Genomic DNA, 25,048 nt, shown 5'->3' with positions numbered 1-25,048 from the left:
GAGAGTTAAATACCCTTTCTATGGAGGACAAACTTCAACAAATACGTTAATTATAAAATTACAAACTTTAAGACATTTCAGCTCTCAAGACTGAACAACTCAAAGGGCACGGAGATTTCTCCCTTCTTAGACATAGAGAAGGTAAATAATTAGCACGGTTCTTAAAATTTAATTTTCTTTTTTAAGTAGGATTGTATTGGGTCTGCTAATTTATTCTGATTTGGGGTGTGCTGTTTGTTTTGTTGACTGAGAAGGAAAGGGGTGGGGAGGCATGCCAACTGACACCCAGAGAAATATTTAATAAAGGAAATCGGTGGAGTCACTGAAATGCTACACTGCTCTCATTTCATGCCTGCAGAAAGACGTGGAAAACTTGTTAAATTTAAAGTCAAGAAGTGTCTACTCCCTCTGCTTTCCAAGCAAGGTAAGGAACTGAAGATTACATGCTGCACACAAAAAAAAATTATAGGTGTAATTTTATCCCGTGTTAGCATCCCTGACACAGCCTCTGTCAACTGCGAGGCTAATTTTTTAAAACACATTTTCAAAGAATGTGGTTTTTTAAATATGTTACACGATTATTCAAAGGTTCCCCCAACATACTGAGGTCCTTACTCTCAGTATTCCTTCCCCAAGGCCCCCTAACTATCTTTACCCCTGGCGAGTTATTCACTTTTGATTTGCTACCAGGACTTCATTTGTGCCCAAAAGTCTCAATCTCCTCGGAAATCTGAATACAATAAACAACGCATCTTCATGCCCCATCTAACACAGTCCTGTGTTTTCAAAAGCTGTTAAACCTCAAAAATAATAATAATACTAACAATTCCTTTAGGTGGACTTGAGAGAAAGGCCCTTTCAAAAAAAATACCCAACGAAAAGGGGGGAAAAAATCCCAGCCTGCAGCCAAAGGGACCGAATGTGACTTTCTTGAGGCAGCACACACGCTGTTGGCCAGCGAAGCTGTTACTTGGCAAGGTGGGACTCCGCCGAAAGCCACTTCCAAAGTCGCTTGGCTGGTGCCAGGAATTCTGATTTTTGGCAACCCCACCTTCTGCGTCCCCGAACCTGACCGACAGACCGTGGGAGGGAGGGGAAGGAGGATGAGAGAGCCGAGAAGGCGGCAGCCAGCCGGGCAGACCCACCCTAGGCGGCGGAGCCCGGGCGACCAGCGACGCTCCGGGGACGCGGGGAGCTCAGCGCAGACCCGGGACGCAGACGCCGTCCCCAGCGACACCCTGCCCACAGCCAAGACTTTTTAAAGTGAGTTCGCTTACCTTCCGATTTCTACGGCCTCAACTCAGCAATCAAAAGCAATCACAGCAGAATTAAGCAAAATAAAATCAGCAGCACCCGGCACTCGTGTAGGAAAGTCTTTTCAAAGAACACCCGGTAACATTTCGAGACATTAAAAAAAAAATAAAAAATAAATAAAAGCCTCGTGTCTCGCCTTCCAAATGGGTGTCTGATAAGTTTGTCGTTCCCTGGGAGCTGTTCGCCGCCGGGACCACGCGTTTCGGGTTTATTGTCCGCCAACAGTGTTTTAAGACCAGAAATGACCCGGGTTTGGTGTATTTGGGATTTCCCCCCTTCCTAATTGAGCTCGCAGCTATTCCTTCTGTTCTCACCACCTCCCTCTTTCCTCACTTTCTCTTCCTCTTATCAGCCCGATGTGTAATGAAAGTTATCTGAAACCTACTAAAACTTCTTCCACTCCTCTCTCCCAGCTCCAGGGGCAAGACCCGCAGGAGAGCTTGCGAAGGTGGGGGGCCTGCCAGGCCAGGACGGCCCCCTGATCCTCCCAGAGCCTCCTCGGGTCCAGACCCTCACTCGCTCGTCCCCTTTAGCCACTCCGCGCCCAGCCGCAGGGTTTCTATTTCATGAACTGTCTCTTTAAAGGGGATCTGCTCGGCCATCCAGAAAGAAACCGGGGCGAGGGAGAAAGGGAGCTATCTCCAGAGTGGTCGGAAGCCAGACGACGGGCTCCTCTTTCAGTAAATTTTTAAAGTGACAGCAGCCTCCTCTGGCGGGAGAGGTCACAAAAAGGTCGCCAAGACCCAAGTCCTATAGGGACAGACTGATTATGGATGCACCATCCCCTGGAACATGTAGATTTCTGCGGATAAACAACCAATGGGGAGATTTCTCCAGGCAGGATTTGTTTCCCCAGGGAAATCTCTTTGGTTTTGATGTCCTGAGCACAAGTGTGACTCTGTGTGTGTGTGTGTGTGTGTGTGTGTGTGTGTGTGTGTGTGTGTGAGAGAGAGAGAGAGAGAGAGAGAGAGAGAGAGAGAGAGAGAGAGAGAGAGAGAGAGAGAGAGTTGGGTGGGGGATGGGGTGGGGTGGAGAATTGCTTTCAGGGGTGTGAGGGTGGCTCCCCAGGCAGCTGGTTTTGGAAGCTCTGGAGAGGGCCAGAGTAGCTCTTGGATAAAGAGACACTGGCTAACACTAAAAGTCTCAAGACAGCAGCTTCAAGAGTGAAAACTGACAGACATTTCCAGCTTCCCGTTAAGCATATTTAAAGTAAATTCTAATTTAAGTTTGTACTTAAATTTATCCCTAGTTTTTATAGTGAGGTCAGCAGAAAAGTGTGCTACATTTCAAAATCGCTTTTCCCCCCACATTAGACAAATCTTAAAATTTAAAACATTACTTGCACATTTCTTTCCCAAATAGAGCGCAATGTTAGTAGATTGAGGATTGTCTAGAGAATTTTGCTATTATCTTTGCTACATTATTTAAAAGATCATGACTGTCCCAAAGTGGAATTATACAAATGCTTGCTTTTAGTGACTCATATTTTATACATTAGATAACTTTATAAGTTTGGACAGTTTCTATCAATACAGTGCAGAAATGACATTGGATGAACGAATTTGTAGAGTGAATGGCAAACCGTAAGAATCCACGTGTTTAATTGCAGACAAATTTGGATAAATTTTGTTAAACCCACCGTTTAATTGGGAATAAAAGCTAAAGCAAATAGAAAAATTCAGCTCCCCCCCATTCCCACCCGCCAAGAAAGGAGCAAACACAGAGCCCCACCCTTGCTAGGCTAGAGATTTACCCCTGAGCTAAATCCCAAAGCCCCGATTCCTTATTCCCAATTCAACAATGGAATGTTAAGCAAAGTGCCCAGGTCTAGGGCCAATTACCTAGGCTAGGTGGAGCCCACCGCCTGGCTCACAACGTGCTGACTTTAAACTTCTATGCAAACCAGGTCTCGCAAGCGCCGCCCACATTCTTTCTCCAAGTGCAAGTTAGTGTGAAAACCTAGCAAATCTTTATTTTCCCGAAAATGCTGATCGAAAACCAAAAATAGGAACAGAAGACAAGAACGTGAGGGATGGTGAATGACAAGAGGTGGTGACTAATTCATTTCGGTGGCCTGTTATCTGTGACATTGAACTGTTATTTCAGATAATGGCCATTGTTTGAGGGGAAAATCTCACAGCAGTGGTAGGTAAGACAGGAAAAAAATCCTTTGTAAATAACCTAAGCGGTCAGATATTCCCATAGAGCCCTGCCTGAGAACCTTGAGGAGCCCTGGCCTCCCTGCATTGATCGTGGGTCCTTCCTCAACTTGCCCATTGTTGGGCTTTTTTTTTTTTTTAATTTAGCCATAAATTGGACTAGCTGGAGCTATGAGCTGTTCTATTTTCTTCCTGTCAGGATGAGAGATTTGTTTTATGATGCATTGTGTATTAAATACAAGTAATCTAGGGAACTGATTGCTTCAGACACTTGGGCTTGATCCGGGCTATGGGCTCTCAGTGTCCCAAACCGTTCCTGACCTACCCCACCCAGTCTGGCCTTGCAGCACCCACCGCCTAATCCTTTCCAAAGCGTCTGTGAAAAGCAGGAAACGTGGGTGATGAGACAAAGGTCCTGCGGAATCAGTGACAGGTCCTGACTAAAATCACATTCCAGGGAAAAGGCCTCCCTTTGAGTTTGTCGTGTGTCTCACCCCCCTCCCCACCCCCCGTATTTGCTTCTGGTAAGGGAGGTGGGGCGACGGGTCTGGACGGAATCCTTGCAGGTATGGCAGGAGGCCGGTAGGTGGCGATGTATCCCGAAATAAAGCATGGTGTCTGTGGCCTCGGGAACCCAGGTGAACCCACCAGGCTCTGCTTGCTAGTCTCATCCTCCAGGTTACAGGTACCCAGGCCCTGCGACACTGCCTGAGTGGAGAATGTTCCCAACTCTGAGAGTCCCGTCTTCAAACACAACCTTAACTTCTTCCCTGGGACCCCGTGAGATAAGTCTAGAGGCAGGGAGGATCCATTCTAGCACTATTGATTTAATATTTGTTTCATATTAAATAATATCGATATTGCTGTCATTGTTATCACTCCTGTACGCTGAATAAACTGTAAGAATTAACAGGCATCTGGGCAAAGAAAGTAAAAGAGTGGATTCATGATCATCGCTCCCTCTTCTTTTGCTTATAAAGGAATAATAACTTCACATGAGGCTAGCTATCTTACATTTTCTTGACATAACGAAATTTACAGAAAGAGATCCACAACCCCGCAATAAGTGACGAGCCCCAGACTAGCATGCTGCTCTTCCAATAATAATTCATTAGAAGCTCTACCCCATTAGAGGAAACACAGGCCCAGATAAGGGTAAGGAGCCAGGGTTTTGCAAGGAGCTTGCTTTTCTCCCCCATAAGCTTGCTTCCAGTCAGGAGGTTTCTAAAACAATAAATAAATACAAGGAGCCACATGCCGCCACCACCACCCTTTATTCCTTGGGATTTCTAGAGAAGTCTGCTTACAGTAGTTACCAGGTACAAATTAAGCCGCTGCAAGCGCTGCTTTCTGCTCTGCAGTAATCAGGAACATGCGTGTTCTGCAGGGTTTAGCACTGCCCTTGCAATGGGCTATTAAAAATAATGGTTTTACTATAATCTCAAACCAGCTTTAATTTGCAAGCATGTATCAGGACATATGATCTAAATATCAAGGGGGATAGAATGGGGGGGCGGCTTGAACAAACGTGAGGCTTTGGGAGAGCAGAAGCAGGGGAGCTCGTGGGAAATGGGTTTTAAAGAATCGCATTTTAAAACGTTCTTCAGTAGGAGAGACGTCACCCTTTTTTATTTTCTTAACCATTGTTTACCAAGAAGACGACACTGGAAAGTACGAGGTCTGGGTAGGAGCGGGAAGATTTTCTAGGAGTTATAAAGACTCCACTTTAGTTGACGGCAGGACTGGGGTGGGAGAGGTTAACGTGTTTTCTTCCTTGTTTGAAAGGGTATAAACCCTCCTCAAGCCTTTTCCTTCCTCCCCAGCTACAGGGACTGCAGAATCTTTCAAAAGTCCAAAGATTTCCAATAAGGCCATGGGTTCTGCCTTCATTGTAGAACTGTTTGTTTAAAATAAGTCAATATATTAGTTAAAACAGTAATAAGTTAGTGCCCCAGTATTCCAGTGATCCCCACAGGACTGTAAACTGATGCCTCTTTTAAGCCTTAAACTTCATGGTTGTCCCAGAAGTAGGAGTCCAGCTAATGGAGACCCTATGGGCACGGTACATGCCAGCACATCATTAAAAGAAAGAAAAGCAGTCCACCAAAAGCCAGATGAAATGACTGCACTGTCCACTTTTAATGGCTTCCTGTGGACAAACGGCCCTGTAACACTCTGCAGAGGACGGTATTTAAAAACAAGACAACTCGCTGGCAGTTTTCAATACCATAAAGTTAATAAAGTAGGTTCGCATTCACCCTGACATTATGTTTTGAGTTTATAGAGGAAGGCACTTTATAGCTTTAGCCCTAAGTACAGTCCCTTTAATTCCGCAGCTCTGGATTCTTGGGGTGGCTAAGCAGCCACTGAACTCCAAGCTGGTTTTTCCCCCCTCCCAGCACCGAGCAAATACAGGGTTTTGGGTTTCTCACGTGCAGTCTCATTCACAGACTGCCCATGAAATCTTGCTTCATACAGTTCATGTCAGGAAGCATGAAATAATCTGAGAAATTGACATTTGGCTGAACAATAACTGCTTGCTAATTAAATTACCTTTGTTATGGATATTGATGTGTGTTTAAAAAGAAAATCAATGTTTCCTTTTCTATGGTACAGACCAGTGTGTGGGACATGGTCAGACCTAGGCCTAAGTGAGACACAGATAAGAAAAACCTAAGTATGTCTTTAGGACTCAAGAGATGTCCCCTTGGCTCCTGCACAAATGTGTCGCCCAGTTCTTCTCCCCTCTGAGTCCTCCAAATTCTCACCGCCCACAATCTATTTAATTCATTTCATTTAGTGAAAAGATTTGAATAAAATACAATTCTCAGGTGCAAAAACCAGACCAAAAAGCCGAAGGATCGGCTGTGATGAATGCTCCATTTGATTTTAATTATTTATACTGCTTAATCAGGGAAGTATGTCACAAGCTTGAACTTGAATTCTGAGACACTGATAGGCAGACCTGCAAGTCTGTCCCGCACAGTGCCAAGCTGTAGGCACAAAGGTTCTGAGCCTCCAGGGCACACTTATCATCGCTGCTTAGGAGAGAGATACCGGGGCATTTCTGAGGAACTCTGCTTTTCTTCTATTTATTTATTTATTTATTTATTTATTTATTTATTTATTTATTTATTTTGCTTTTCTTGAATCTACTGATGCAGTCTGATAGAAAGAAAGAGAAAGAAAGAAAGAAAGAAAGAAAGAAAGAAAGAAAGAAAGAAAGAAAGAAAGAGGAAATTAAAGGTAAAAAGGGGAAAAAAAGGTAAATAAAAAATTTCCCTTGGTCTGGAAATGGGCCCGCCTGAAAGCATGTTAATCTCGGCCTCAGTAATTTGGTTCTCCAGGAGAAGACAGAAGCCGGGCTGCTGTGCCCTGCACTTCATAAATCACATCTTTATGTGGACAAGGTCAGGGCACCTAACAGCTCAGACATGGGCCTTTGCAGTGGCTCAAGGATTCAGGCGTGTTTACTCTCCTGCTCGGCTCTCCGAGGAGTCGTCCAGCACGCTTCTAATTACTTTTGATTATTTTCATTTGCCGGGGTCAGTCTGGCTTGCCAGGACTGCAGGAGGGTTGATTTCCTACACATCTTGATGTCTTTGTCGGACAGCACCGCGTTCAAAATTAGCACCCCGTTATTGTCCCTACAGCGCGAAGTCCTCCCCAGCCCTGATGCAGTTACCCCTGAACTGGCCCTTACTCCCCTTCTTATTAATTAACCACACAGCCATAATCCCTATCCGATCGGTTGTCCCAAAAGAGCCCCCAACTTTAACACCTGAGTATTTTTTAGGGCATCTGCAGAGAATGAAATCAGTTTTTCTGCTTTGATTTTTAAACACAATATTTAGTAATCAATAGCAACTGTTTGGAAACTAAGATGAAACACACTTTGCTGACACAACGGCTCACGTGACTAAATTATTATACTCAAAGATTGATTTCCCAAACTCCAACTCCAGCTGCCATATTTAAATTTTTTTGTTGTTGGCTATTTTGATCTATTTCCCCAGCTACTGTGAGGAATGGCTAAAATATCACAACAAAAGGCTTCTTCTAAAGTTTCTGTGAAAGCCTTATGATGAATAAACAGTTTAGGAAAATATAGAAAAATTGGAGTGTTGCACAAAAACAGCATTATTTTTCTTTTCACTCTCTGTCTGATGTGAACGCATTCAAGAAAATCACCTGATGAACCAATATATACTCACAAAGACTAAGAAACAAAGATTCGCAGAACATATGACACACACCTGTATCAATAAGAAATAGGTATTTTTTATAGCACTGAGGACATTTTACAAGCATCTTCAATTTCTAGAGAATAACTAATCATGGCTGGTCTCAAAAAGCCAACTCTTCTCTACATTTTGGAACAAAATGAAAGCAGCTAATGTGTTTGGAAGTAACTTCAACTCTGTACAGATTTGATTTTTCATTATTTTATTCATTTTAATTAATTCAGCCTTTCAAGACAGTGTTCGGCACAGTGTGCAATAACTCCAGGGTTGACACCCTCCCCGGGGTTATGCTTTCAGCCTCCCGATCTTGTGGGGAAAGTGAGTTGGAAGGCAACGCCTCCCTCCATCCTCCTGTGAACCTCTGGGCAAGGCACTTAACCTTTGAGTTGATTTCCATGCAAGTTTCATAATCTCAGCATAATGAGAGTGTTGGGAAAATAAATTGAGTAATGTGAGTGTGAGAGGCTCTGGGTCCATGGGAACAGGTCAGAATTAGTGAGTTCCACGGTGTCTGCAAGCAGGCTAGAGTAAACACACATGCAGAACTCGGAAGCTAGTCTGGATCACACATTAGGGAACGGCAAAATATGATTATATATCTTTTTAATCCTTTGTTCCACTCTGATGTCAGTTGTCCTAATTCTTACCCTGACTTTGGAAGAGAAGAATTTAAGAAAAAATCTCTCTCTCCCTCCCTCCCTCCCTCCTTCCCTCCCTCTCTCTCCCTCTCTCCTTCTCTCTCTTCTTCCCTCTCTCCTTCTCTCTCTCCTTCCCTCTCTCCTTCCCTCTCTCCCTCCCCCCCCTCTCTGGAAGATGTCTGTCCATGTTTGGCAGCCAGATACTGTTCCATCCACTGTGTTCCCTGCTAATCAGCAAGAGAGCCCTATAAACAAAAGTGAACTAAGACCTACAAAGGCACACATGCACGCACACACACACACAAAGCTTCAGGTCAGAAAAGGCATCCCTTACAATGTTCTCTGGCAGTCTTCAGATGGGACGTAAAAGAGCATACACACACATATATACACACACTACAAACACACACACACACACACACACACACAACTTCTGGTCAACACTCAGGTCAGAAAAGGTATCCTTTACAGTGTCCTCTGGTGGGCTTCAGACACTAAGCAGATAGGAGTCAGGAACAATTCTCCCCTTACTGCCTGTGAGCTAGGCTGAGACAAGTGTTAAGCAGGTGTTTGTGGGTTCGAGCCTAGTGTGGGCGCCTGCGACTCCAGTTTGGATTGCTGCAGTGGTCTTGCCACCCATCATCATCCTCCAACTCACCGTTTACTAGCTTCCATGCTTTTAATTCTCCAGGCTTTACTTCCCAAACTTTTGCAGTTCCTTCTTAATGCAAATCCACCCCAGTTTGGGGAAATCATATGAAGTAGTAAATATAAATAATAGAATTTGCATGGAACACAACATTTGATCTGCACAAAATGGTACTATTGTACTAAGACAATGCTATATTGCTGATCAATGATGGAATTATTGTCACTTGTGCCACTCTGCCTGGAACCTTGGGGAAATGAATGAAATTTTGAAATTTATGTCCTGGCAATGCTGAAGCACGCATGGGCAGCCCATATATGGTGGTTCTGTTGAACTTGTCCATATTGGGTTTCATGGTTAAACTTGATGAGGACGATTGACCAGGTCTCTTCCTCAAGATGGTACCAGATCTCATTACGGATGGTTGTGAGCCACCACATAGTTGCTGGGAATTGCACTCAGGACCTTGGAAGGGTAAGCAGGCAGTGTTCTTAACCGCTGGGCACCTTGGTGATTCAGGTTCCACCTAATCTAGCCATCGCCGCCACTCCCTCTTCCTTGTATGCCTACTGACCCATATCAGAAGGGTTTGAAGAAGCCCTCCTTCACTGTGCTTCTCTCCTGGACCAAAGCCAACTCTGTCTACAGTGGGTTTGTCCCTAAGATCCACAGAGATTTCTAAGGATGGATTTACTCACACTTGTACCTTCAATGACATCTTCTCATAATAAACTTAACTATGCTTGCATGTCTTTGTGAGAGCAACATAACTATAGCAGACCATGGGAAAATGTTTGGCACTTCAGGAAACGTGGCTGGTTGATGCCACTCCCCTAAAGAGATCAGCTGACGTACATAACGCACTGTTTGCAGGTTAGGTCATAAGACTTTCTTCCATGGTTGCCTCTCTGGAGTAGTATCCTGGCCATTTTGCCACTTTCTCCCCTAACGTCATTTCTGTGCCTGCTTTTTCCCTAGGCCCAGATGCAAGATCTCAACACAAATTTTCTCCCCCCCCCCCTTTCCCCAAGTAACCAGCCATTGGCTCTGAAAGTATTTTTCAGTCCTTCTCCTCCTCCCATACAAATGGCCCTAAATGTCTATGGCATTTTTACACCAAAAAACTCATCTTTCTGAAACAGCACAGCTTCAATAATGCTTTGATTTACCAAAAGCAAGAGGTACAAATTGATAAACAAAGAGAAAGACAAACGTAAAATAAAGCCTCCAATAGATCACAATTTGTTGGAAGGTAAAAACTTGACTCAAACGCCATGTCCTCCGCAGCTTGACAACAAGTTCATCTTCCAGGCTCTTTTTCCTGTATTTCCCCTGCACAGATCATCAGCAGTAGCTAATAGCTGGGCACAGGAGTACACACTCTTGGCCCTTTAACCAGGCTCCTGTGGCTCCTTCTCCTGACGCCAACAGATCTGTCATTCGGAAGCGACAGCAATGGATGGGGGAGATGAAGCAATGGCTCAGGTCATCAAACTCACACAGCATCCTCTAAACTCTGAAGTTCTTACAGTCCTCACTGCGAAAGTATGCACTGGCCAGGAAGCACAGTTAGGACCACTGGCGGTACTCTGTGATTATCCAGGCCATCTGCAGCCTGTCTCATGCCAAGAAACATTCTGCACGCCAGCACATCCTCACAGGCATCCCTTTCTAAGCCCAGGTAATCTGGGGTTAACTGAAGTAAACACGGCTGCTTCTTGAATCATCCCAGGGAAGATCATGTAGTAAATACTTTATGAAAGACTAAAAATATGTTTCTTTGCTAAAAATAGATTGAATTTTTATTAGGCATCATGCAAGGTATTTAAGCATACACAAACCCTCTTTCTCTTTCCAGTGAAACACCTGAGATGGAGGATTAGGTCTTGTAAACAAATATTTTAAATTATTTTGTGTTTCAAAAAAGCATAAATGTTCCCATATATACTTTTCTATTAACTGACCCTAACTCTTGACCAAAAAGTCACAAATATGACAAAATAAAGCTTCAATATTTTTTATTCAACTAAAAACATTTGGAAATTCTTTCACAAAAAAACCAAGTTGACGTCTGTAAACTCTGGCAAATTGACCCTTTACCTGTGAACTCAAAATTATATTTAAGTATATGGTATGAGAACCTTCTGAAAGAATGTATACAATCTCATTTCAACTCATGCCTATCATTTCTCATTAAAAGTCTTCTTGAAACATAAATTTTACCATGAGCATAATTACACATAGTATTTTACATGTTTAGGTTTTTCTTACTACGATTTGGTATGAAGACCATCTTCAGCCACGGATGCCTGAATTAAGCACGAAGATTCCTTCTATCAAGCTTTTGACATTGGAGTCCTGTATCTCGCTTCTGCCTCTGGCTGTCTAGCTAGCCACTGAACTAAGTGAACTTTAAGTCAGACGGCGTGCAAAATTCCAGGAATTTGATCTGTAGATGAACCACAAACCTCGATGAACTAATGTAGTTCCGGGTGAATTAACTCAGCACACCGAAGAGCAGAGCTTCCCTAGAGTGACCACACAATCTCTGCAAAGAGCTTTACCTGCTGCAATTAACACTGGGTCTATTGAAAATACTGAACTCCAGCTACAGAGCCATGCACTAAAGCAAGAGGAAGTGGTGCAACGCACCTGTCATCCCAGCACATGGAAGGTGGAAGCAGGAACATAGGGACTCAAAGGCCAGTCTTAGGCCTGTAGCAGCTTTGGGGCTACAAGAGGTAGGGAGTGGGGGAAACTACTCTGCCTCTTACACCTGTTAATCAGCTAGGACTCAGTTATGCGTTAAACTCTTATCTATGATGTAATGAAATATTTGTGTTCCTTCTATGTTGATAATCCTAAAATTCCATTTTTATCATATCTGTGACTGTGGCCAGACATAATAAATAAAATCGCTATAGAGTCAGAAAAGTATGGCTTATAATCCATTTAACATGTGGCATATTTTATGATACATGCAGTTCAAGGTCAAACTATCACTACAGTCTTTAAAGCACCAGTAAATTCCTAGTGTCATTGTAAAACTACAGACCTCAAAGACCATTCTGTAAATTGTGTTGCATCGATTCTTCAGTGTCAAATAAACCCTTGCTGTAGCCTGTCTGTAAATTGCAGAATTAAGTACCGGTCAGCTGCAACATGAAGAGCTCCAAATTTATTTGTATTCTGTCTACAGCTCTTGACTAGGACAAAAACTCCCAGATTTTCTCCCATACAATGTTTTACCACTGAAGAAGGGAAAGTCATGGCGGCATGTATGAAAACCCTTAAAAAAGGAAATTCACCCAACCCCAACTCCTCAGAGTCTCTCTCCATGTGACAGGGGCCAACTCACCTACTAATGAAAGGCTTTCATGACATGGAGAACCTCAGACCAGGAGCCCAGAATGGTACAGTTCCAATGACTACTCATTTTCAGATTTATACTCATACAGTTGATTCAGATTGTATCACGTCTTAGTTTTAGATCCCTGCTCACTGCCTCCGTCCTACTAAACTAGCAAGCTGCATTAGCTCTCTGAGGGTTGTTAAAAAACCAAACTTTAATAATTCACTATGTACCTCGGTCATGTAACTTGGAAAATATGTTGTTGGTGTCTCTTCAGAAATGCTTTTAATTTTCTGTACTTATTTCCTTGGTACTGAAAGCTGAAATATTTCCAAAAAGTTATTGAAAGTTTGTATATCACGTATTTTGTCAAAATCAGTGGGATGACAATATGAACACACTCAATTTAATAAAATTTATCATAAACTGTGACTAGAAATGTAGACAAGAGGTGACTTATTCATTGCACAAACTAATGTCTCAGAAATATGTACATTATCTGTGTTTGGATTCACTTTTGAAAAATATTGAATAATAGTGACAAGTTAAATAATTAGGATCAATACTATATTTTTATGTGCAGACCAAGAACTTACTTACAAAATTTATTTCCTTATTTTGTGTGTGTGTGTGTGCGCGCGCACGTGTGTGTGTGAATGTATGTATGCATTTGTATTCATGAACCTGGGCATGTAGGAGAAAGGACAGGATCTCCTTGAACTTATAGACAGTTGTAAGCTGCAAGATGGGTCCTGGGAACTGAATCTGGGTTCTATGCAAGGGCAACAGATGTTCTTAAGTGCTGAGACACCCCTCTAACACCTATAAAAAGTTTTAATATAGATTTTAAAATGTGCCTTAGGATTAAGGGAAGAAGAGGAAGGGGTGGGGAAAGAGAGAGAGAAAGCACTTAAAAGGTAGTTGTACAAATCCAAGCAGAGGGTTCCTTAAGAAAGAAGTCACTAAAGATTTTATCCACTGCACACTGAGAGAGAAAACCAGCTCTTTTCTAATTCTTCACCTCCAGGGAATTTTTTGGTATGGTCTAGAGAATGCTATTGGCACAGGACTCTGTCAATCGTGTACACCTAGATGTATTTACATCGTTTGTCTTCACAAACTTCCTGCCCCCTTTGGCCTGTAACAGGAAAGAAAAGGACTGGATGTGACAAGCTGTGACATACAGTAAGATAATCTTCTCCCGGACTTCTGAAGACTAAAGACTTCCTCTCTGGAAGATCAGCCTCTCACCCAGTTCCTGCTTTGTTGTGTCCGTCTGATGAGGCAGCCCCTCCCAGTCTGCTGTTACTTATTTGGGTTTGAGAGAATTTCTTTTTGAGCCTCCTTCTCGCTACTTCTAAAATTGTAGTATTGCACCTACATCATTGAGGTCTTTGAGTTAAACAATCATGATAATCTATATACAATGCTTAGTATACTACCTGGTCCATGGGACTCTACCAAGACGAACAGAAACTAAATACAAGAGACTAAAAGTACAGAATCCAAAGAGCCTGCTATAGTCACCTGCCTTATTGCACGCTAGGTGAGCGGCATGTGCAAAAAGACATCATGTTACTTTTGTTTATTTCTTCCCCTGTAAAGTGAAGATAAATTAGACTAGGAGATGCCTTATATTTATTTTTGCTCAGAGGGTTATGTGAGATAATCTATATACAGAACCACTTCAGTGGTTAGCATGTGGGGATCTCCTGTGTTATGAGATAATCTATGCACAGGACCACTTCAATGGCTAGAATGTGGGGAAATCCTAGATTATAGGAGATAATCTATGCACAGTACCACTTCAGTGGCTAGTGTGTGAGCATCTGTTATAATAGTATGCTACCCTGAGAACAGAATGATCATCTTCCCAAATGCCTTCCATGCTTTGTTTGTTATTGTATGTGTGCATCTTTATACCATAATAGAGAAACTATTTTTCTTCCTCATTTATTTGCAGCTCACCCAGGCAGTGATTTGTTTCCGAGAAAAGTAAATGAAAATACACCAAGACAGTGAGGAATGATTTAAACAAGAGATAGACTGGAATTCCACCAAAATCAGCTGCCGACCAAGTCGGGGATCCTTATCTTGATGGGGAAAAATGTGTCTTTTAGAAATGAATTTTATAATTAGGTAAAATAAGACGTATGAAAAAATACAGTAATCTTTCTCTTCCTTTGAACCCAAGGTTCCACGTGGCACAAGCTAGCCTCACACTAGCTATATAAAGAAGATGATCTTGAACTCCCAACCTTTCTGGGTTTAGAGACGTGTGCCACAATGATAGGTTCAACACAGGAATCTTCCCAATACTACCAGAATTGGTATGAGCTTTAAAAAAACAAACCTTCAAGAGAAAACCAATTTGAGCTCCTCTTTTTGTCAACATTGAATGTTGGCTACTAAAAGCTATAATATTTCATAGTGGAAGGTAAGACAAAAGATGATACACGGAAAAAGAGAGAAGACTGTGCAGAATGTGACACCGTGTGACTCCAGAAGACCCAGAGAAGGTACCGAGTCTTGAATATGTAAGCTTGCTCTGTTAGTTAGCATGCCATCACGTTACAGTAAGATCACACCATGAATTCAATATGCAAACCAGCTTAGTTTGCTTTATTCCACTATCATTTATCAGGAAATTTCACTGTCTTGGCAAATAATTTGGCACTGGATAGGTGCTGATAATTGATCTTTTAAGCTCCTGTCTACAAGGAACTCCAAAGTTCAAGAGAAAAAAATCCATTTTATTGGCCATTGCTGTAAACTATACCCTACAGTCAATGATTGACAAGAAGGTAGAATGTTGGTGAGCCAGTACCACTTCTGGGAAGAGGACCACCAAGGGATTGCAGATGGCCCCTAAGCTGTGGCATACTTGCACACAGCAAAAGATAAAGTCTTCTAGCTAAGGAATTTGTCTTGACTTGGGTCTAAAGTAGTCTGGCCTGGATCGATCCCCAGACCTCCATCTTGCCATAAGTGTTTCTCCGAGTTCTACTCACAAGTCATCATTCAATAGACTCACAAGAGTATCCCAAGAGCCACAAGGTGGTTGAACATCAGGGAACATGACTTGATAAGACCAAATTCTGAAAGACTGTCTAACACCAGCTGGAAATTAGGCTACATGGTGTGAGAGAATGGTCTGTATTCTGTCAATTATATTTTAAATAAATGCTGATTGGCCAGTAGCCAGGCAGGAAGTATAGGTAGGACAACCAGACAGGAAGCAGAGGTGGGTCAATGAGAACAGAAGAATTCTGGGAAGGAGGAAGCCCATTCCTCCACAGTCCCAGCCCACACACAGAAGAAGCAAGATGTGACTGCCTCGCTGAAAAAGGTACCGAACCATAGGACTAGCATAGATAAGAATAATGGACTAATATAAGTTATAAGAGTTAATAAGAAGCCTGAGCTAATGGGCCAATCAGTTTATAGCATTAGTGTGATTTCTTTGGGAAATAATGATTGAGGAAACTGGGCAGGACAGAAACCCCAACAACAACACGGGATAAAAATATGACAGTGATCATAAGTTTCAGAGTGGACTGGGAAGTGCTGGTGCTCACCCTTAATCCCAGCAATCAGGAGGCAAAGGTAGGCTTATCTCTGTAAGTTTGAGGCCAGCATGTTCTATGGATAAAGTTCCAGGACAGCCAGGGTTACAAAAAGAAACCCAGTCTTGAAAAATCAAAAAACAAACAAATAAACAAAACCCAAAAGTTTCAGAGTTGAAAGAGAATAAAAATATTTCTGGGAATCACAGAGTAGATAGTGAACTGTGAACTGGTTCAGGGCTTGTACCAAAATAGAGATGAGTTAATTTGCAGATTCAGACTCGTTTTTCTGATTGTGTATATAATGCTGTGATGTTGCTCGTGAACATATTCTGATTTACTGTTTACCAGGAAAGTCCCCACAGCCAGCCCAAAGCTAGAAACAAAAGACAACATAACCACATCAGGAACAAAAATAATATTGGTGATTTCTGTTTTTTTTATCTTCCCACATACCTAAGATGGTGGCCTCGCTGTTTGCCCATGAAAGCAAGGCATCTCCTTGGCAGTTTAATCACCTGCCATAATGAGGCCACTGCCATTATTTCCCAGCTTCCCAAAGAGATTGTCACAACTGCAGGAAGACCAAACAAAGTTCTGCCCAGGCTCGCCACACACCATTTCACCTAGCTGCTCACCTATGCTCCCTGTGGTGATGATAACCCTTATTTTACAAGCAACCACACTGAATTCAGTCAGTTTGAGTATATATACTATCTCAAATAACAATTTTAAGAAAAATAGAGTTCTAATAGACATATTACCCATGTGAGTATATAACATGGATTTGAACACAACATTATCAGAGGCACACTACAGATTCAAAGGTGTGCTTTCTTTGACGGGATTTTCTAACCTGTTCAATTGCACGTGCCCTGGGAAAACAAACAGCCATGAACACAATTTCGCGTGGACTTGTGGGCTTGGGAATAACTCTGGGATATTTCCCCAACCCCCACCTCACTCTCTCCGCCACTTTGTCTCAACTTACATGTTGAAAACGCCTGAACTAAGTATGTTTCAGAAGAAGGTTTTGAAGCCACAGGGAATCACACCATGCATGTGGACCGTTGTTACCACCTGATTGATTTAAGCAGAAAAGAAACCGCAGACAGCAGAATATTGTGTGCTGTTAAGAATCAAGTTATGTGGTTTGATTGGTAAGTTCTGCAGAACTCAAGATGGGAGAGAGATGGGAGAGAGAGAGGTAAAGGGCTGGCGCGGCGGGGGCCGAAGTCAGCCTGATCTCAGTCTGAACTGGAGAGAAAGGGAAAGGGGAGCGTGTGGCCTAGGCTCTGAGTGTCTTCTGTGTTTGATTGCTTAGATGAATCCACGCATGCTTTTGTTTCCTATGGGGGTCAGAGGAGCCTCAGAGTTCAGTGGTGCATGCAGAGCCGTGTGCATTGCTGTGCATGTTCTAAATACACTCATTTCCTGGTAGATAGTAAAGTATCAGATGGTTTTGAACCACTCCTTGGTGAATTTCTCAACATTAATTAAAGCAATGCCAAAAGATAATTGGGGGAAATATAAGGCACATACAAAAGTTATTTTTAATCCAAAAACTGCTAACATACTTCATATACATTCAGTCATAATGACTTGTAAACAAACTGAAAACATTAATTTTAGATAATAACTCTTCCTATTTGATTTACTAACTCAGAACACTACATGGATGCTACATTGGCTTCGTTTTAACAGGAATAATAGCAAAAGCAAAGACCACAGGATACCTTAAGCATGACATCCAAAGAAATGCCTGAAATAGCCCACGCATTTAATCCTTTTAATATTATGTGATTACGTGAGAAAATCATAAGCCAATGCCATCTACCTGTTTTTCTTAGAAAGTAATGGAGTATTTTATTTGTAACCTAAGTTGGCCTTGCTTGTATTACTAACCTACTCATTTATCCCAGAAGGAAAGTAGACATAATCCTCGTCAAATTCTCATCTTAGAAACTTCACTGGCAACAACGTGGTGAGGGCACGGGGGCAGAGACAGTGATACTGGGCAAGCCAACAGCCGGCAGAGAAACAGCAGGAGCAAGAAGGCAGTGAGCATTTAATAAGTATCTTCTCTATGCCCAGCACTGCTGTACAATGTGATTTAATAATTCACAGATAGGCCATTAGAAGTATATTATCTTGTTTAATACAGATGGCAAAATACAACAAGAATAAGTAGGTAATTAGCCCTAAGTCACATTAAGTGTTTGCTTCTCCCTCCCAAATGCTGGTGTGTGCTTACAGAGCACCTCTGGCCAGTCTAACTGTATTAAGTACTCTTTTAGTTTTCCTTTACAGCAGGTCTACATTGCATTGGAAACAGCAACATGACAGGCTGACTTACTAAGATGCCAAAAGTGTTGTCATCCCGGTCACTGAAAGCTGCCGCTTCTGGGCACTCTGAGTCAGTTGCTGACTTCAGGGACCCTTAGGGTAAACCCCAAGCCCCAGTTTAATGATATATATTAAATTAAGAAAGCAATATTTCCAGAGGCCTTTTCAAAACCAAAATGGACTCCCGAGACATGATGGAAGTCTATGCTCTATTAATTAAATGTCGGCCAGTACGTATGCTGGCTCGGCCAAGGCTTGGCCATAATCAAAGCAAGAACTAATTTGTATCCTGGCTTGGTCTGTGGCATTACACCAGTTTTTCAATTACTCATTCATTGATTAAATGTATTTTAATTATAGTCTTTCAGAAAGGACACACACAGAGAGAAATTCAGAGCTCAGTAAGGAGAGCAGCACGTCTTGTCTTCTGAGGTGTCCATGAGCTCCCTAAAATCCGTGTTACTTATCTCTCTGGGGCAGCTGTAGTTCCATAAACACATAAGAATAAATGAAGGCAAAAAGACCAACTTCCAGCTATGGATTCATGTCCATATATAAATGGTAATAAACACAATGATATTTTATTTTTAACATTCTATCCTTCAGCTATAACTGTGTCTCACAGCCCAGGAAGGTCACTGGGTTGGTAGATGTTTCCTCTGCTTTCAGCATGCCTGCCTCGCTCTCCACTTCCTTATCTGACTATTTAAACTGTTTACAGATACCCCCCTCCACCCACGCCTTCTATCATGAAGACTCACTTGAGGTCTACACCTGGGGCGCAAGGCAGTGACTTTCTAGCACATTCCTAGTGTAGCCATGCTCCATGGGAAATGCCTTGACAAAAGTTTTGTCAACCAGCAGGTTTGGGTTCAGAAAACAGATGTCAGAGTGTGGATGGTTTTAGGAGCATCTTCCGAAGCTGATTAGAGTTCTGGAAAGCTTGGGGTGGTGTGTGTAGAGATGGATGGACCTTCGGGAAAAGAATTCAGCTTTCAGAGTGTTATGAGAACGGAACTACTGCCTTGTTACGCCCGCCAACTCTGCTAAACGTAGCGCTCATTCTAGCGTGTATGTGTGTGTGTGGGGGGGGGGGGGGTCTCATTAAGAACAATAAAGCAAAGCTGTAAAACTGATTAACTTCAATAATGAGAGGAAATTTGGTACAATCAAATGTTGCCACTGCCCCAGACTGCCTGATCGTCTATAGAATATGAGCATTTCGTAATTAGTCTACATTTTTCAACACTAGTGAAAACTATGTAGTTTTAGGTATCATGTTTAAAGTACCTAAGAGCCCAGAGATGTCATGCTAAATACAAGAGATCTAAAGAACTCTGTCACACATCGATCATGTCTGTGAGCTGCCCTGTCAGCCTTTTTGAAGTGCTGTATACACGATCTTGCAAGGTAAAACACTTTATGTACCATATAAAATTTGAGGCATAATGTTTAATGTTCACAAGATAAGTTAACAAAACTGTAGCCTGGTGGCTTTTTATTGTTTTACGTCCTTCAAGGGCTTTCAGGAAAGATAAACAAGGAGGGAGGAGAATAAAATAGGATTTTTTTCCATCCTCCTTTTTTTTCTCTTTCCTAAATTAAATTATAACTCCCAATCTACACCCAGGGAAGAAAGTTTTCTAAGGCACACTGGGTTTTTTTTCTTATGTTTAGATAGCAGCTTTCAAAACATGGCTAAGTAAAATGTGTTTTGAGATGGAAAACATTTGGCCTTTTCTTGCAGCTTTCAACAGCTTAAGTGAAGGGATTTTTAATGTTCTCAAACAGCTGGGCCACAGTGTATGTATCTTGAATTCCACCAGCACTGAAGGATCCCATCACCCGACTACAGAGAGAAGGTCCCTTTTAATTCCACTTCCTGACACTTAGCCATCTTAATGGATTCCCAGTATGATCGCAGCTTTCTCAGAAGTTCTACCTTAGAGCCCCGACTGCCAAAAGCTATATTCCTCACCAAAACATAAAGCTTTTTTCAAAAAAAAGACGATGGTTTTGTGTTTATCATGGGTCAAAGGCAACAAATTAGTAGCAGAGACTTTAACCCTAATAAGATGGTGCCGGAGAAGAGATGGCTCTGCCGGCTTCCAGGGCCCTCGCCTAGGCCTCCTCAAAAGTGTGATGGAACATTCCAGTGTGCACTGTCTGAGTGGCCTAAACTTCTATTAGTCCCTTAACAACACTGCAAATGCTATAAAGGAGATTCACGGAGCAAACTGACACACAGCATCCGCTTCGTATCTCCCGGCCAGTCAGCTGCCCGTGAGCACATCCACAGAGCAGTTCTGACTTCTGCCTTTGTAAAGAAGATGATGCACACAGCAGGAGTGGATTTTGTGAAGAGCGACTGAAATCGGTGGAAAGAGAAGCAATCAGTGGTAGGCTGAGGATGTGTCTTAGTTGCCTAGCTTGTGGGAATCTCTGGGTTCAATCCCCAGCACCACAAATGCCTGGACTGTAGTACATGCCTGTAATCCCAGCTTATGGAGATACAAGCACAGAATTCAGAAGTTCAAGGTCATCCTTGGATACATAGTGAGTTCTCAGCTAGTCTGCCTGACAAGCAACCCTGTTTCAAGAAAACAATGTTTGAAAAGATTTTTAGATTCAATAAGGAATACAAGGTACTGAGTTTAATAGCCTTTTATTTTTTTTGTAAGGTCTACTGTTTTACACTCAGGAGGGTAGGATAAATAGCCCAAGAGGTTAAACTCCCCAATCTGCAAGTCACATAAATACCTTCCTCAAAGTACACAACTTAGGAAAACTCGTGAAAACAGTGCCATGGGCTTCTGCATCTTGAGTGTCCTGTTGGCTTCACAGGTGATTTCACTTTCTGCACTTGCTTATCTCAAACGTTGAGGTTCATGTGACAGGAATGCAAACCTCACGTGGTCAGTCCTGTTCCTTCTTTCTCTCTGCCTCTAGCTCTTCATTCCTACTATGGCTAGAAAGAAAAGGCCCTTTAGCCTTTCCTCCTTGGCCAGCATCTCTTAGCTCTAAGGAGGGCAGTGGGGAGAACAGAGCAATATTCTAGTGCCGTCTATGGAGTCTGTGACAGTTAATCTTGTCAAATTGATGGGGTTTAGAATCACCATGGAAATAAATGCCTGGGTGTATCAGTGAGGGATTGTCTATGTTAGGGTAATTAAGATAGGAAGGCCCAACTTAAACGTGGGGTGTGGCCTCTAAAAGGATGGGATCTCAGAATGAATTAAAAGGAGAAAGGCAAATGCAGTCATTCCATCTGTCCGCTTCCACACTGTGGGTGCGATGTGGCCAGTGGCCTCAAGTTCCTGCTGACCCCCTTGCCTGAGAGGATGAACTGTTTCCCCAGCTGTTAGCACAATGACCCTTTCTATTCTGGAGCAGACTTTATCAGAGTCACCAGGACAGAAGATTAGTACTGAGAAGTGGAACCATTGCTATAAGCCTGACCATGCGGTCCTTGGGCCTCTGGGACTAGCTTGCTGTAGCAATGTGGAAGAGCTTGGAACTTCGGGTTAGAAAGTCAGTTGCATATTGTAAGCTATTCTGGTGGGAGCTGGAAAGACAGGAATTATCAGTGCACAGTGGATCCTGGGCTTGAGTGCTTTCAGAAGGGAGTGAGGAGCTTGGCTGAGGTCACTCCTGTGGCATTCTGACAAGGGATCTGGAGGTGTTCTGCCTGGGTCCTAAGACCTTCAGAGAGGCCAAACTCAAAGATAATAATGGGCCTGTTTGCTGGTAGAGGACATTTTAAAACAGATCAACATTCAGTCTGTGTCATGATCTTTTTCTCAGACAGTGTTTTCCCAGGCTTGGCACCTTAAGGCCGCGGATACAGAGAGCCAGGCTTCCACCTGAACTTATAGCAGAACTGGCAACATTGTTCCCGTGTAACTGATGTTATAGGATGCATGATGAAGGGGGTCATGGTCATGGAGTCTTGCACCAGAGCGCTGCTGAGGTCAGGAACTACGTGCCAGGAGCATGGGATATCTGTTGTGGAGAGCTGCAAGCATGGAGAAGAGTTATCCCAAAAGTGGATATGTCACTTCAGGTGACATAACTAGAGAGGTGGCTCTATCAAAGCCATCCGGGGTCTGGGAGCTTCCATCACAAGCCCCAACAGCCAGATATGGAGGAGGATTCAGTGTGTTTCCCTGCTGGATTGGTCTTGCTTTGCTTTGCTCATTCCTCTCACTCTGTCCACGCGCTATTCCTGTTTTGGGAATAGGGATGGCTGTTCTGTGCCACTGTCAATTTGAAGGGTAATTTGGATTTTATTTTATAGGAACTCACATTAAGAGATTTCCTTGAGTCTCAGAAGCGAGAGTACTTTGGACTTACAAACAGTGCTGGGATTGTTCAAGACTATGAGGAATTTGGAAGCTGGACTGAATGTGTTTTATATTACAAGATGGTCATGACCCTATAGAGACAATGGATAGAAAGTTACATTTTAAAAGTGATGTTTTGGGAGTCCTAGGGTGACAAAGAATGAAGTTGTGATGGTTAGTTTTCATTGTCAAGTTGATGGGATTTAGAATCACTATGGAAACACATCTCTGGACGTGTCTGTGAGGAAGTGCCTGCACATGGTAAATGGAGGTCAGAAGACCGAACCTCAGTGTGGACGGTGTCGTTCCATGGGATAGAGTCTCAGACTGGATAAAGTAGCCTGCATGCAATCATGCAATGTTACCACTCTCTGATTCCTGACCTCAGACACCACGTGACTAGCTGCTTCCTGTGTCTGCTGCCATGTGCTCTCGCTGTCACGGACTGGGGAGGCTGGACAAACCATCCTTTAGTTGTTTCTCAACAGGGCATTTTGTCGCAGCAGCAAAAAAAGCAGCTCCTGCAGTGTATGTGACTGGCCAGGGACAAGTGGAACAGATGCTGCGTGACTATGTATCTACGGCAACATTCCCAGTCACAAACAGCTCCCTCTGATACTGTGGGGTGGGGGGTCAGATGCTTGACAAAAATCTAAAATGCTTCCACTTTAGGATTGCCTCTTACCAAGGTTTCCCCAAATATGTCACCTTGTTCTTAGTTGATTGAAAATGAACATCAATGTCCCCTGTAAGCAGACTCTTCAGCACTCATGTAGGAAAGGAGGATTCATGTTGTGAGGTACACATGCACACATATGTTCATATGACTTCAAAAGTGTACTTTTTAATTTTATTATTTTATGTGCATAAATTATGATCACTTGCATGTATGTCTGCTCCACATGTGTGCCTGGGTGCCCATTAAGGCCAGAAGAAGGCATCATATCACCCAGAACTGGAGTTAGGGGCAATTTGAAATGCCATGTGGGTACCGGGAATCGAACCTGGTCCTCTGGAAGCCAGAAATGGGACATCTTATCTGCTCCTCAAAATTCTACTTGATAAAACAAATCGCAGTGTATACTTTTGAATTGCTTTTGGTTGCTTGTCCTTTTGAGTTCCCTACTTAGTCACTAGGATTGCTGTCCACCCAGTTACTGGATTTTGCTGTAAAGACTCCAAGTTGAAAACAGTGTCCAAAGCCCATGAGAAATGAATAAGAATTGTTTCCATGCTGCTCAAATTAATCTATTTGGTTCTTTATTAAATTATACTATTATTTTATTTTCATTTGGTTCTTATTATAGTATTATCTTATTTTCATTTAGAGATATCAAGTTAAATACTTTTATATGTGAAATTGGTAAATGTCAGTTCCCAGATTTAAATCCTGTTGTTATCAGATTTGTTAACATCAAGTGATTGTAACTGGTTATGCACAAGCAAAAAAGTGCTAAATTTATTTGCTTTACCAACTTCAAAGTTTATGCTAGTCTGACATCTAATCATTTCTTTTTACTAAAGCTATTTTATTGATCTCATTATTTTATATTTTCAATTTCTGGTGCTTGAACCTTAGGGGGGTTGTATTATAAAAACTACTCAATGTACAGATTTTCAATAAAGGGCTCCTGATTAGAAGCAGAAAATTGGCAAATCCTAAAGAAAAATATAAATTCCCATATAAAGTTACATTATTAACATATATCACAACTCAAGTAAAGTAAAATACTTATGATTTAGAATATGCTATTAAAGATAAAATCATCTTTGATGCTCTTATAGTTAAAATATGTAGAGAAAAAAATCATTATAGATAAAATTTTATTAGTAAAATACAATAAATTTATAGGCAAATACATATAAACATAATAGATGACTATAGATAAAAATTAGACATAGAATTAATAGGAAAACCATATAGAAAAAGTAAATTAGATTATACTGCTTAGAACTGAATTTTGTGTACTAAAAATTATGGGTAATTTTCTCCTTCATTTAGTCTCTAAGCATAAAACAAAACAGTATGTTTTTGTTGTGGAAAACAGCTTTTAAGAAATTGTCAGGGTATGAAGAGAACTGGGGTTCTATTCCCAGCATCCATGTGGTGATTCACAGCCATTTGTAATTCCAGTTTCAGGGGACCTGACACCCTCCTCTGGCCTCCATGAGTGTGTGTGTGTGTGTGTGTGTGTGTGTGTGTGTGTGTGTGATACACATGAAGCACTTATGCACATAGAATAAAAATTTGAAAATCATTTTAAAAGGAGAATTTGTATTCTGCTTTGTCATTGAACAGAGGAGAACACATGCACACTTGTTACCATAAGATGTATTATCTTGTCCTGGCTCATAATGTCTTTTCTTCAGTCAGACACAACACTTGGAGGAAGATATTGAGTTATTACAATGAGGTAAAAGAGCCACCTTAATCTAG

At 42.1% G+C, this 25,048-nt stretch overlaps 1 protein-coding gene across 2 annotated transcripts in view; it reads right to left on the bottom strand.

Annotated features, from left to right (window-relative positions):
• Positions 1 to 25,048, bottom strand: part of Mecom (MDS1 and EVI1 complex locus) — a 558,857-nt gene that overhangs the window by 60,116 nt on the left and 473,693 nt on the right. Inside the window, exon 1 of one of the 2 annotated variants that reach the window (XM_038348278.1) lies at positions 1,278 to 1,944. The exons of the other annotated variant lie outside the window; for it this stretch is intronic. The gene's annotated coding sequence lies outside the window, so the exon portion shown is untranslated. Of the gene's footprint in view, positions 1 to 1,277; positions 1,945 to 25,048 lie in introns of those variants that run through there. 2 annotated transcript variants of the gene reach the window in all.

This window comes from Arvicola amphibius, chromosome 11 (assembly GCF_903992535.2).
Source record: "Arvicola amphibius chromosome 11, mArvAmp1.2, whole genome shotgun sequence".
NCBI lineage: Eukaryota > Metazoa > Chordata > Mammalia > Rodentia > Cricetidae > Arvicola > Arvicola amphibius.
Note: the sequence above shows the minus strand (reverse complement) of the source record. Positions and strands in the feature narration are given on the sequence as shown.